Consider the following 15,826-nt stretch of genomic DNA (forward strand, 5'->3'; position numbering starts at 1 on the left):
TAAAGGAAATTAAGGTGCACAAAGGAAATTAAGGTGCACACAAAAGGTTAGTTTGTAGCGCCCACGATACGATGGTGCTGCAAAAAGAAAGGAACACATCTGCACTGAGCTGAGTGAACCAATAACTGACTCTTTATTCAAACTGACTGTGCTACAAAAGCAATACTGTGAACCCCCCCCCCCCCCACCTGCTGCACTGCTCCCTGCAGTCCGCTCTTTAACCCTGGCGCTTTTCCTGTGAGGAGGCGGTCTCAGCGCCATTGTGTGTAGGTTGTGTGCTGTGGCAATTCAGCCCCTTGTGTACAGGTTACAAGTTACCTAAAATAATGTAGTTATCTATAATACTATAATACATTACTTCATAGAATGCAATCATACATGTATTATATTAAAACATGCCAATACAGTTTTATTAGCCATGAGAGATAGACTGCCAAAATTATTCTGAAAAAAATTTCAAATTTACATTTGTACAAGCATTCAGTGCGCACATACTTTTATCACAGGACAAATTTGCACAAAAGATTTTTTGCGCACTTTGACTTAAAAAAAATTAGAGGGAACATTGCTTGGGAGTAAGTACGGGGCATTTAAGAGGTAAAATTTTTACACAGAGTGGTGAGTTCATGGAATCCACTGGCAGCAATGGTGGTGGAGGCAGGTACAATATGATCTTTTAAGAGATTATTAGATTGGTGAATGGAACTGAGAAAAATGGAGGGTTTTGCTGTGGGGAAATTCTAGGCAGCTAGAGTCAGTCATTAGGTCAGCACAACACTGTGCAGTAGATTTCTATAGTCTATGTACTTCTTTGTCTTATTAAAAAAAAGATTGAATTTTAGTTGTTAAGCACAGAAATAGGACCATTCAGTCCACCTGCCCAGTCCATCGTGATGCCTATCTATGTCAATTGCAGTTGTCTGCAATAAGATCCCTTTCCTCCTTTCCCATTCAAATAGCTGTCTAAATGCCTTTTAAACATTTTAATTTTAATCTGCCTGTGCTGTTTCTTTCATTGTGATAAAGAAACTTGGGTTCTTTTATATAACTTATATTTTATTGTCAACTCATGACCTCATGCGACACATCCACTTTTTGCATCTAACCCGAGGTGGGACTTCCTGAATCTGGTGCTCTCTAGAGCTCAGGAGGATCACCAGCTCCCATTCATCACATCCCCTTTCCTTCAGATGTTCAATCAAGCAACATTACATGGCAATACAATATTCATTTGAATTTAAAGTTTATCACAAACAAACATAAACATTAACAACACAAACTTTAAGTGTGCAGTTCTTTTTCTTTTGGAGATTTGGTCTATTGGATGCTTTGATAATGCATGTGGATCTTCACAACACAGGTGCATGTGTCAGCTTCATTCATCCACGACTGTCTAGCACTGGCAGGGTTTCCTCTGTTGCTGTGCAGACTGGATATTCTGCATTTTTCTGTTCTTGCAGTGTCACTTGCCACTCAGCAGACTCTTTTGATTCTTCCTCAGCTCTGCTCTGATGTTGTAGTATGGCTGACATTCACCTCTAGGCCAACCTTCATTCAGATTCATGATGACTTTCTGTAGAACCATGTCCTTTCCTGATTCAGCTGCAATCTTCTTGGATTTCATGTCAGATACAGGAAGAGATTCAGTGATCATGATCTGATGGAGATTCACATCTGTCTCTGTGGAACTCTTATTGCGTGCTTCATTCTGCGTCGTGGGCCTGGATAATGCATCAGCTAACACAATAAATTTCCCTGGTGAGTACACCAATTCAAAATCACAATGTTGTAGCTTCATCACTAGTCTTTGGATATATGGCAACATCGCACTGAGGTTTTTCTTGATTATGGATATTAATGGCTTGTGGTCTGTCTCTGCTATGAATGTTGGTAGACCATACACATAACTATGGAATTTCTCGAGTCTATAGACCAAACTCAGGCACTCTTTCTCTATCTGTGCATATAGAAATTCAGTTAGATGTGGTCATCGGCCTTGATATGTATGCAATGGGCCTCCAATCTTCTCCCACAACCTGAAGCAGTATGGCACCTATTCCATCTTTTGAAACATCCGTAGATATTTTTATTCTTCTGGATGGGCAAAGAACATTAAAAGCACTAGGTCTGTAGTTAGAACAGTCTTCAATTGTCCCCATTCTTCCTCGTGGTTGGCCATCCACTTGAATTCACAATTGTCATCTTGTTTTGGAAGATAGGTTGGGTATGAATATACCAATGAAATTGATCTTTCTCAGCACTGTCAATTTACCCTTTTTGTCTGTGGGTCTTGGCATCTCTAGAATTGCTTTCATCTTGCTCTTGTCTGGCTCCTGCCTCTGATAGCTTATCTCCCAGAAAGGTGATTTTGTTCACACCAATCTGACATTTTTCTCTGTTTAACTTTAATCCATACTTCTGAATGCATTGCAGCACTTTTATGAGCCTTTTGTTATGTTGCTCCTGTGTGGATCCCCATAGGATCGTCATCCATATACACACATGCCTTCTATGATGTGTTCCATTGTCCTGTGGAACATTTCAGGAGCTGAGGAAATTCAAAAGGCATCCTCAGACAGGAGTATTGACCAAATGGTGTATTAAATGTACAATATTTTGTGCTATCTTGATGCAGTTTTAATTGCCAGAAGCCCTGGGATGAATCCAATTTGGTGAAAAACTTTGCACCGACCGTCTCACTTGTAATTTCATCCATGGTTGGAATCTGATAATTTTCCCTCTTTATATTGGCATTCACGTCTTTTGGGTCATAGGAACATAGGAACATAGGAAGTAGGAACAGGAGTAGGCCAAAAATGGCCCATCAAGCTTGCTCTGCCATTCAATACGATCATGGCTGATCTAATTTATGACCTAACTCCACCTACCTGCCTTCTCCCCATATCCCCTAATTCCTCTATCATGTAAAAATTTATCTAACCGAATTTTAAATATGTTTAATGAGGCAGCCTCAACCAGTTCCCTGGTTAGAGAATTCCAAACATTCACTACTCTCTGGGAAAAACTATTTTTCCTCATCTCTGTCCTAAATCTACTCCCCCGAATCTTGAGACTGTGTCCTCTCATTTTAGTTTCCCCGGCCAGCTCAAAAAACCTTCCTACATCTATCCTATCCATACCCTTCATAATCCTATATGTTTATATAAGATCTCCTCTCATTCTTCTGAACTCGAGCGAATACAATACATCATAAGTCAACCCCTTCATCCCAGGGATCAACCTAGTAAACCTCCTCTGGACCATCTCCAAAGCCAATATATCCTTCCTCAAATATGGAGACCAGAACTGGACACAGTACTCCAGGTGCAGTCTCACCAGTACCTTATACAGTTGCAACATTTCCTCCCTACTCCTGAATTCAATTCCTCTAGCGATGAAGGCCAACATTCCATTTGCCTTCTTAATAACCTGCTGCACCTGCAACCTAACTTTTTGCGATTCATGCACAAGTACTCCCAAGTCCCTCTGCACAACAGCATGCTGTAGTTTTTCACCCTTTAAATAATATTCAGCTCTTTTATTTTTCTTGCCTAAATGGATAATCTCACACTTACTAACATTGTACTCCATCTGCCAGACCTTTGCCCACTCATCCAGCTTAACTATATCCCTCTGCAGACTCTCCACATCCTCATTACAATTTGCTCTTCCACTCAATTTGGTGTCATCCGCAAACTTGGCTACACCATATTTTGTCCCCTCCTCCAAGTCATCAATGTAAATGATGAACAGTTGTGGGCCTAACACTTACCACTCTCTGCCAACCTGATAAACTCCCATTTATCCCGACTCTCTGCCTCCTGTCAGACAACCAATTTTCAATCCAGGCCAATATACTTCCCCGGACTCCACTTTCCTGTAACTTACTGAGAAGACTCTTGTGCGGCACCTTATCAAAAGCTTTCTGGAAATCCAAATATACAACATCAACCTGTTCCCCTCTATCCACTGCACCCATTATATCCTCAAAGAAGCCTAACAAGTTTGTCAAACAAGATCTTCCCTTTCTAAAACCATGCTGCGTCTGCCTGATTGAACCCTTACATTCCAAAAGTTTCACTATTTCATCTTTAATGACGGCTTCAAGCATTTTTCCAACTACAGATGTCAAGCTAATTGGCCGATAATTTCCAGTCTTCTGCCTACATCCCTTCTTAAAAAGTGGCGTGACATTTGCTGTCTTCCAGTCTGCCGGGACTTGCTCAGAATCCAAGGAATTTTGGTATATGACCACCAATGCATCAACTATAACTTCTGCCTTTTCCTTCAGAACCCTTGGATGCATATCATCAGGACCAGGTGATTTGTCTGGTTTTAGTCCCATTAGTTTCTCCATCACTACTTCCTTTGTAACAAGGCCCTCCCCAACATTCGCATCCTTAACTCCGCACTTGAGCATACTGGCCGTGTCTTCCACCGTGAAGACTGACACAAAATATTTGTTTAATGCCTCGGCCATTTCCTCATTTTTTGCTACCAGTTTTCCTTTCTCATCCTCCAAGGGGCCTATGTTAACTCTGGCCACCCTCTTCCGTTTTATATATTTATAAAATTTTTTGTTTTCTGTTTTTATATTTTGTGCCAATTTACTTTCATAATCCTTTTCCCCATTTCTTATTACCCACTTTGTAACCCCTTGTTGTCTCTTAAAGTTTTCCCAATCTTCCAGTTTCCCACTGCTCTTTGCAGCTTTGTACACCTGCGCTTTCAATTTTATACTCTTCTTTATTTCCTTTGTTAACCACGGTTGATTTTTCCCTCCCTTGCTGCCCTTTTTCCTGACCAGGTCCATGCACACTGTTCTTCTTTTTGACATACACCATTGAATTCACCCATTCTGAGGGATCCTCCACTTTCTCTATGACCCCTAGTGATGTCATTCGGTGTAGTCCCTGCTTGAGCTTGTTTTATAATGATGCTGTAACCAACCTTGGGGCATGCACTACTGGCTGTGCATCCTCCTTGAACTGTATCTTATAGGTGAATGGAAGAATATCAAACCCCTTGAAGATGTCTGGAAATTGATGCAGTATTTCCTCTACACTGGTCTGTGCATTGGTGCTGTTAATGTGGTACACACTCTTGACTAGGCCTAAGTTTTCACATGTTTTGTCACCAAGCAGTGAGTCATGTCCATCTGGTACTACTACAAACATAAGGTGATTCTCTTTACCTTTAACTTTCACCTTGAATCTACATGGGCCTTTCATATCAATGTGCTGCCTATTCTAGGCCTTGAGTGGAACAGCATTTGGATGGATGTGTGGCTTTATCTTTGTTGCCCTGAAATTGCACTCACAGATCAAATTGGCCTTTGCCCCTATGTCCAGCATGAAAGGAATATTTGCTCCATTTTCATGTAATGGCAGCATCCACTTGTCCTTCACAACTCTGTTCATGCTTGGCTGCTCAGTGTCTGTTGGTTTGAAATCTTCCTGTGCTACCATGCCCATGAAGAATGTATCACTGTGAGCAGTTTCTTCAAAAGCATGTACACTTACACTTTTGTTTCTCTTTGGAAAAACATTGTTTTGCAATGATTCTTTCTTTTGCACTTGTTACAGACTTTTCCATAGGCTTGGCATTGTTTTGGTGTATATTGAGTGCCACGTTGTTTACGATTGAATGTCTCTCCATCTTTTTGATGTTTCGTATGTCCCATTCTCTGTTTATGTGTGCATCCAGGCACTGTAGCCACAGCTGTGCCTTAATTTTTACCAGTCCTTTCACTCTCACTGAACATTTTTCACGTGCTGCATAGCTAATTCACTGGTGTGGCATGTTTTCACAGCTCGAGCAAAGGTAAGCTCTGTCTGTTGTAACAACCTCTCTCTCACTTTCTTGTCAATAATTCGGAGCACAATCTGATCACGGATCATTGAATCTTGCAGCAATCTAAAATTGCATGTTCTTGCTTTCAATTTCAAGTCTGTTAAAAAAGTATCAAAGCTCTCTGCCTGCAGCTGTGTGTGTGAGTGAAACATGGACCTCTCAAAATTTTCAGTTTTCTTTAATGAGCAGTATCCATCAAACACCTTGATAACCTTCTCAAACTTGCTCTGACTATCAGCCTTGGAAAAAATAAATGTGTTGAAAATCTCTAGTGCTTGAGGTCCCACCACAGTAAGTAGCAGTGCAATTTTCTATGCATTCGGTTGACTATCAAGTCCAATGGCTTGCAGATATAGCATTGTTTGAACAAACGCCACCTGTGGTTGACATTCCCGTCCAATTCACAGCATCAGGCAGCTTCACACTTTCCATGTCTCCTGCTGATACCCACTCCTGGTACTGTGTGATGCTTTTTCTATTGCGATAAAGAAACTTGGTTTATTTTGTATTACTTATATTTTATTATCAACTCATGACCTCATGGGACACATACATTTTCCGCATCTAACCCGAGCTGGGATATTCCATATCTGACACCCTCTAGTGGTCAGGAGGATCACCAAATCCCAATCACCATCCTCTGTGTTAAAAACCTATCCTTTACCTCCAGTTCTACTTTAAAGCTCTCTCTTATCACCTTAAACCTGTGCCCATGAGTTTCAGACCTTGATGTCCTGAGAAAATAATTCTGATTATCTATCCAATTGTCCTCCTCGTATTTTTGAAAATATCCATAAGATCATCTTTCCACCTCCTTCATTCCAGTAAGAGTAAATGCAACCAATATAATATCATGTGGTTAAACAGGAAAGTCTGCGGTTGCTGGGAATGAGTGCAATAAACAAACCTGCTGGAGAAACTCAGCAGATCACACTGCATCTGTCGTTGTCATAACCCAGGTGTAATATCACACAAAATTGCTTTAGTTTGCCATTAGGCAGACAAAAATTCACTTTCAACGGAAATTGCCCAGTGCCCATTTCAGACTGAGAAAGAGAAACAGAGAGTCCTGATGGCAGCACGGCCATTTTTTTTTGCCTGGGCCCTTTGTCAGGGTTAACCAAAATCAGGCAGGTGTCTGAATAAAAAGGTGGGGTGGGGTGAGTGAAGAGGGGAAGAGGAGGAGGAAGGAGTGGGGGGGGGGGGGGAGGAGCACAGGATAACAGATAAGAGGCCATGAGTGGATCCAGGTTGAAGAGAAAAAAGCTTGAGAAGTGATGGGGAGAGAGGGTAGCTCCCTTATGGGAGAAGGAAGGGAAAGGGAAAGGGGTGGGGAGCTGGAGGAATGGAGTCAAAGGGATAAGGAGAGAGAGAGAGAGAGGGGGGAGGGAGGGGTTAACAGAAACTGTGAAGTAAAACACCATCTTGTTGGAGAGTGCCTAGATGGAATACAAGGCATTGTTCCTCCAGTTTGCATTTACAGTAAAACCTTGGTAAATATAGAATAAGTGTATTTTCAGGTTGCTTGAGACTTATATGTACAATGCTTAATTAACACACCTGCATTAAGAATGAACAGCTTAAAAGACAAAAGACAAAAATATGACACTGTACTTACACAGAACAAATTTCACTTGCATGAATATATAAACTTTAAACTATTTTACTTTATGTTGTCACATTCTTTGAAAACATTGAACTGTTGCTGTATCTACAGGTTCATCCCCCTCCATGGTGCTGCCTGAAAGACAAACAATAACATTATAGATAATTAACCCCCTATCCCCCAAGTTTACACATAAAGCCTCTGACCAGGGTGACCCTTACTAAGCAGAGATAAAAAGACACTTTAAGAGAGTCACTCCAATGGCGAGCGGCATCAATCAATTCTTTATCCTGGGCGACACCATTGGTGTTTCACACAATTCAACCAGCTGCTATGAGCAAAGCATGACCAATTCACTCTGCTGGCTGAATATTTGCTCCCATCTTCACCAAAGATTTATGTGTGACTTCAGAGAACATTTACTTTTACATTTTTAAACTTATGTATTTTGTACCTATTATTTTATTCTTATTTATTAAAAAAATGTAAATTTATTTTCCTTGATTTATTTTGCCGGTTGCTCGAGGCTGCCAGTTGCTTGACTCTGGAAACCAAAAGTGTTACTGTAGCATGGTGAATCGCTTTTATTTCTACCATGACCTTTCTGCAGAGTGGTGACTGTATACACAATAATGTTATTGTAGTCCAATGAGTATTTTATCCTACTAACCCAGCTGATGAGTTATCCTTTGGTGTGTCCATATCTCTTTGAGAAAAAATATTTGCATATTAAATATTAGCCATCTTAACTTATTAATCCAAGGAACTTCTAGAAATTAATTCCTGGTCAGCAACATTAATGGCCATTAAAATAAAAATTATTTTATTGTCATATCATAAAACAGAAAGTGTAATATTGCACAAAATTTCCTTTAATCTACCATAAGGTAGACAAAGATTTGTTATCAGCAAAAAATTCCTGGCGCCCTTTACGACCACAGGAAAAGAAGTGAAAGAGAATCCCACAGGGTCACTGAATGTCCATGGCTTCACTTCCATTGGTTCCGCAGCCTCTGCAGCCACACAGCCTACTCTCCGAACCATCAACAACCCGAGCTCCAGATGCACACGATCAGGAAGCCTCCAATGGTCTCTTGCATCCTGCTTCTGATACCTGGTTCCCCTTCAGTCAGACACGAGCCAGCCTCCAGCAGTCCGCAGCTTGGTGTGAGTCCTCTTACCGCAGTTGCCAGCAGCCCACATCCTATGTGGGTGCCTCTCCCCGAGTCACCAGCATCTTGCCTCCTGTGTGTTTTTCAGCCCAGAAAGCCTTACGGGTCCGCCGACACTCCACTTATAACCTCCACCCACCTTCAGAATTCATCCCACTGAAGCACATTATGGGAATATCATATCATAATTGAGAAAACCTCGAGTGGTCTCCAAATTATAGAAAGGATATAGATAAGGTGGAGAGAGTGCAGAGAAAGTTTACAAGGATGTTGCCTGGCTTACAGCATCTGGATTACAGGGAGAAATGAAGGAGACTGGGACTTTATTCATTGGAATGTAGATGACTGAGAGGGGACTTGATAGAGGTATTTAAAATTATGAAAGGAATAGATAGACTAGACATAAATAGACTCTTTCCCTTGAGCGCAGGGGAGGCTGAAACAAGAGGCCACGAGTTAAGGGTAAGGGGGTAACACTTTAGGAGAAATATTAGAGATGGCTTTTTCACTCAGCGAGTGGTGGCAGAATGGAATGATCTTCCGAATGAGATAGTTGCAGCAGAGTCCATTCTGTCATTTAAGAGAAGTTTGGATGTGTACGTGGAGGAGAGGGGGTTGGAGGGTTATTGGCGGAGAGCGGGAGGTTTGAGCTAGTGGAGTTGTTCTAGTGAACCGGTGCGGACTCGAAAGATCAACCTGGCCTGTTTCCGCTCTGTAAATGGTTATATGGTTAAAAAGGTTACGGAATCACAGAGTAACTCAGTACAGAAGGAGGCTGTACTGAGTCCATGCTAGCTATTAAGCAACCATTTTACATGAACTTTACTGTAGCCCATTTTATTCTTGTCACATTTCTATCATCTCCCCCCCTTACTTGGTCATTCAACTACATACAATAGCTAGTTAACCAACCTAACCTATCAATCCATTAGCATGCTTTAGGTTGCAGATAAGGAGGCGTGAAAAGATAAAAAGGACACCAGGAGCAAATTAATGACACTAGTTCTAATGATGCCTGCTGAGAAAATGGTCTCTTTCCATCCTTATAAAACAAGTTTTGTATTAATAGCAATCCCCCACAAATTACTGCAGGCTTCTTCAAATTCCTAGGATATTTGTCAGTGATTCAAGGAATGTGTTATCTTTAAGACACTAACTTCAAAATTCCTTTGGATGTTATAATCGTAAAACACTTAAAACAACCTTGATGCATTCAGCGGGTCAATCAGCCACTGTGGGGGGAGAAACAGAATTGACCTTTCATGGTAATCACCTTGCATTAAAACTTACTGGATCATTTAGACCAATATTGATGGCGATTGAAAAAATTGAATAAGAATTGACTTACTGAACACTTATAAAAAAATCCTATTCATGGCCTCTTTTGCTTGCAATCCAGTGAAAGACCACCCATGAAGATCATTATTGTTGCTGGATTCTTGAGTTACAGCAATTAAACTTTATGAACACTGCTCTACAGAGAAGGAATGTATATCATCTAAGCTTCTTAATGGAAAATATATTTTCATGTTTTGTAGTTCACTTTTGCTCCTGAAGTTTCAGATTTATTTATTTCTCCACTTTCAGTACTTAGTTGAATCAAAATGGAAAACACATTTTGACATGACCAAACTGGTTGTTGCATCCTCTATCAGTATGTACAAGTCAGCTGGAACTAATGTTAATGATTGATTACAGAAGGGCAATTGATGGAGCCTCAATAAGTAAAAGAAACATCAAGCATCCTTCTATGTAAATTACAAAACTGTTTCCCATTTCATATTTTTATTATGAACCTTTAGGCTATGCACCCTTTTGAAGAGGATCTGTAACTTTTTTTACATGCTGTATTGCAAAACTGATATTAATCATATCATCACATTCCTTGTACTAAATCTGTGGATGCTACTGTCATGAGACTTGACACTTTGGTGAGGGAACAGATATTTTTAATTTTACATTTTTTTTTAGACTTCAACACGGTAATAAAACCCTTTCAGCCCACATGCCTGTGCCACCCAATTAGACCCACTTGATCCACAACTCTGGTACATTTTGAACAGTGGGAGGAAACCAGAGTACCTGGAGGAAACCCATGCAGATGAGGGAGAATGTTCAACCTCCTTACAGACAGTGCTGGATTTGAAACTGCTGTGCTAAATGTGCCTCCAAAATTATTCCCAGCAGCTTTTCATGAACAGCTTGTCCCTTTTATCAAAGGTAAATTTGACTAGATGGCAAATTTAGCTTTGTCCTGACACATTGTGTTCATCAAAGGAAAATCTCAATGATAGCAATCTTCTGAAGCTTCTTTTAATGTAATAAGGAAACTTGAGTTTGTTTAAAACAACTATTTATTAGCTAAACAACTTAACTCAGGGCCATGTGGAGGCATCCATCTTGAAACTACCCAAAGCTGCAACAAACTAGTCTCTAGTGTTCTGAAGGATCACCAGAACTCTATCACTACATCCCCTTTAATCTAACAACACAACATACTAATATTGTATTCATTTAAATTTAAACATAAACACAACATCAGCAGCACAAACTTTTTAAGTGTGCAGTTCTTTTTCTTTTAGAGATTCAGTTTGTCAGATGCCTTTATAACACATGTGGATCTCCTTAACACAGGGGGTGCTTGTGTTGGCTCTACTGGTCACCACTGTCTAGCACTAGTAGTGTTTCCTCTGTTGCTGTGCAGGCTGGATCTTCTGCATTTGTATGTTCTGCTGTGTCTCTTGCTTTTTCTGCAGGCTACTTCAATTCCTCCTCAGTATTTGACCATCCTCTATTCTGACAGTGTAGGATCTTGGATTTACTTTCTCCGGTACTGTAGCCTTTTTGTTTCAAATGTTGTGTCATGTTGTGTCAGAGGCCCTAAGATTCTTGCTGACTTGTCATAGTTTGCTTTTTGTCTCCATTGCAGACACTTTCGTTTCCATTTGACATCTTCGAAATTTTGTTCTTGTTTGGGTCCGCAGAATAGGGCGTTGTGTGTAGTCCCATCAGAAACTCAACAGGTGACACGCCATGTTCAAGTGACGACGCTAGCACTCGAAATGGATCTGAGCCACTGTCTTGTGCTTTCTTGAGCAACTGTTTAACTATATGATTTGATTGTAGATGCAGAGGGCTTGAAGTCACATGTTGAAAATCATACTCTTCTGAAAAGTTCTGGAATTCTCTACAGCTGTAGTATGGTCCATTATCACTTGTAGACAATTTGAGGAATTCATGTCTTGCAAAGATTGATTTCATAGATTCGATCACACAAGCATCAGACATGCTAGGAAGCAGTGCAAACTCTGGATAGTTCAATAGATAGTCAATAACCAGCAAGTAATTCTTTCTATCCATGTGGAACAGATCAGTCCCAACTTTCTGCCATGGATCTGTTGGTACATCAGTTATTATCATGGGTTCCTTTGTTTGCTTTGCGTGATGTTTCAAACAGATCTCACAAATGGAAACCACCCTGTCAAAAATGTCAGGATTTATCCCCGGCCAATACACAGCAGTTCTAGCCCTCCTCCTGCATTTTTCCATTCCAAGGTGACCACTTTTCAACATCTCTTGTCACAGTGATTGAGGAATGACCATTCTGCTCTGTTTGAATAGAAGCCCTTTGACAATACTCGGCTCAATTCTGATGTTGTAGAATGGCTGACATTCATTCCGATTCTTGATGACCTTCTATAAAACTGTGTCCTTTTCTGTTTCAGCTGTGATCTGCTTGGATTTCATGTCAGATATGGTAAGAGATTCAATGATCAGATTCACGTGGAGATTCACATCTGTCTCTGTGGAACTCTAATTGTATGCTTCTCTCTGTGCCATTGCTCTGGATAGGGCATCAGCTAACACAATATATTTCCCTGGTGTGTACACCAATTCAAAGTCATAATGTTGTAGCTTCATCATCAATCCTTGGATTTTCGGTGACATTGCACTGAGATTTTTCTTGATTATTGTTATTCATGGCTTGGAGTGTGTCTCTGCCATGAATACACCCTTTATCATTAACTTTCACCTCATGTAGATGCTTTGTCCATTGTAGTCTTTGAACTGTACTGGATTTGCATGGATGTATGGATTTATCTTCATTGCCCTGATGTTGTGCTCACAGATCAAATAGACTTTTGCCCCGTGTCCAGCTTGAAAGGTACATTTGTTCCATTTGTATGTAATGACACAGTCCACTTGACCTGCTCCACTCTATTCATGCTTTGCTGTTCAATGTCTGTTGGTTTATAATCTTCCTGCACTACCATACAAATGAAAAGTGTATAACTTATAGCAGTTTTTTTCTCTAATGTGTTTTATAGTGTGCACATTTTCACTTCTGTTTTGGTTCCTTTTGGGGAAAAAAAAACCATTGCTTTGCATGATTCTGCCCTTTGCATTTATTACAGACTTTTCCATAGGCAGGGCATTATTTTGGTGCATGCTGAGTGCCACATTGTTTGCAATTGATTGTCTCTCTTCTGTTTTGTTGTTTCCTATGTTTTGTTCTCTGTTGATGTGTGCATTCAAACTCTGTGGCTACGACTGTGCCTTCGTTTTCACCAGTCCTTTCACTCTCATTGAACTTTTTCATGTGCTGCTGAGCTAATTCACTGGTGTGGCATGTTTTCACAGCTCCAGCTAAGGTAAGACAAGCTTCTGTCTCTCATAGTGACCTCTCTCTCACTTTCTTATTAATAATCCTGAACATAATTTGATCACAGATCATTGGATCTTGCAGCAATCCAAAATTGCATGTTCTTTCTTATAATTTCATGTCCGTTAAAAAAAAATCAAAGCACTTTACCTGCAGCTGCAGGTGCAAGTGAAACATGTACCTCTCAAGCTTTTCATTTTTCTTTTGTGAGCAGTGTTCATCAAACATCTCAATAACCTTGTCGAATTTGCTCTGGTCTTTGCCTCGGCAAAAATAAATGTGTTGAAAACCTCTATTCCTTGAGGTCCCACCACGGTAAGTACCAGTGCAATCTTCCATGCATCAGATTTTCCATTGAGTCCAAAGGTTTGCAGGTACAGCATAAATCTTTGTTTAAACAACCTCCACTCATGGTCGACATTTCCAATTCAATTTACAACATCAGGAGACTTTAAACTCTCCAAACTTTCTCTGCTGCTATATTGACTGATGCTCACTCCTGATACTATGTGATGTTTATTTTATTGTAATAAAGAAACTTGGGTTCCTTTAAAACAACTATTTATTAGCTAAACAACTCACTCCAGACTGTGTGAAGGCATCTAACCTGAATCTACTGGAAGCTGCAACAAATTAGTCTCCAACTTCCTCTAGTGGTTAGGAGGATCACCAGCACTCGATCACTACAAACCTGTCTGATGTATTATGAATGTTTCACTGCTGAACTAAATCATCATGGCAAAAAAAGTTTTCAAAACTTACATTCAACTATTAGAATAACAATATGTGTCTCCTGATGTGAGATGGGACCACATATTGGCATAATCATGCTCATCTGTTCTGCAATTTATGCACATTACAATTCATTATTGTAAAATAACTTTGTGTGTGAATTCTTATTTTAAGCTTCCATCTTGTACTCAGAGTGGCATAGCTAAACCTCTATTACACAGAGCAAACTGTTTCACATAGTACATTGTTGGTTTTGGAATGCATCAAACTGCCATTATGTAGATATTCTGAACAAGAAATAGCCTTCAAATAGATGAGACAAAGAGCAGAATATAACACGTGATATATTCTGCTGACACATGACCCTCTCAAGTATTGACATACACGTCCATAAGTTTGAGATTTCCATGAATTTATATTAGAAGTTCTCAGATTATACTGCAAAGAGAAAGGTGATTTAATCCACCAACATTGCATCAATTAATTATGCACCAGTCCTATTTAACTTTTTTCACCTTCCCATCAGCTTCCCTTAGATTCTACAACTACAGTGAAATCTCATTATCTGGAATTCAAGAACTGGTAGCCTCAAGCGACTGGGAAAAATATCATGGAAAATAAATAGTTCAAAAATGTGTAAATTTAAAATTATTGCCATCCTAGTGATCAGTTCACCAATCCACATAACAAAATCTCAAGAAACCGGAAAATTCACTTATCCAGCATCTACCAAATCCCATAGATTCCAGATACAGGGGATTTTACAGTACTAACACAGTCACCCACACACTTGAGACAATTTACAGTGGTTGATTAATCTCCCATCTTGTGCATGTGGACATGCAGAAGGAAACCAAAGCAGATCGAGGAAACCCAGATGTTCACAGGGAGAATGTGCAAACCCCATCCCATAGACAACACTGGAGGTTAGGATTGAACTCGGGTCACTGGAACTATGAGGCAGCAACTCGAATTGCTGTGCCACTTCACTTATGGAGTTTCAGTGTTGGAATCCAACAGTAGAGTGTGAGGCTCTGGAGTTTCTTACCACTTGCATTGATGAATCTACATGAACATCACCAGGTCAGACAAGTTTAATGCTTCTACATTGTATTCATATTCTGAGGTTATCTCAAAAGTATAATATAGTTTTAAACATTTGAATGAACAAAAGTGCTGGAGGACCTCAAGATTCAAGATTCAAGATTCAAGGTATTGGCATGTAATTAAAAAATAGTGTTATATTACACAAAATTGCCTTTTGTCTGTTGTAAAGCAGACAGATTTGCCATCAGAAAAAATTGTCTGCAGCACCTCTTAAGTCAGAGAGAATAGCAAATGAGAGTTCCCCCTACAGTCACTGAATGCCCGTGGATTTGCCTCCAGCACTCCAACAGCCTCTACAGCCACACAGAGTCCAGTCCAAACCATCGGCTACCTGAGCTGCAGATCTGAACCTCCGATACAATTAGGACACCTTCTGCACCCTTGCCACCCTCTTGCATCCCAGTTCCGATACCTCGTACCTATTCAGCCAGTTTTGAGCCAGTCTCCGGCAGTCTGCAGCCTGGGGTGAGTCCCTTGACTGCAGGGTCCAGCAGCCCACAGCCTGGGTTCCTCTCCTCAAGTCACCAACAGCATGCTGCCTGTATGGGTCCTTCAGCTGCAGAAGTAAAAGGGTTTTTTTTTCAAGATTTGAATAAAGCAGTGCGAGAATTTTTATAGGAAGGTAAATTAGCTCGAGTGGCATTACATAGACTTACATGGAAGTATGCATTGGGCTGACTACATTTACCAGAT

This window comes from Narcine bancroftii, chromosome 1 (assembly GCF_036971445.1).
Source record: "Narcine bancroftii isolate sNarBan1 chromosome 1, sNarBan1.hap1, whole genome shotgun sequence".
Lineage (NCBI taxonomy): Eukaryota > Metazoa > Chordata > Chondrichthyes > Torpediniformes > Narcinidae > Narcine > Narcine bancroftii.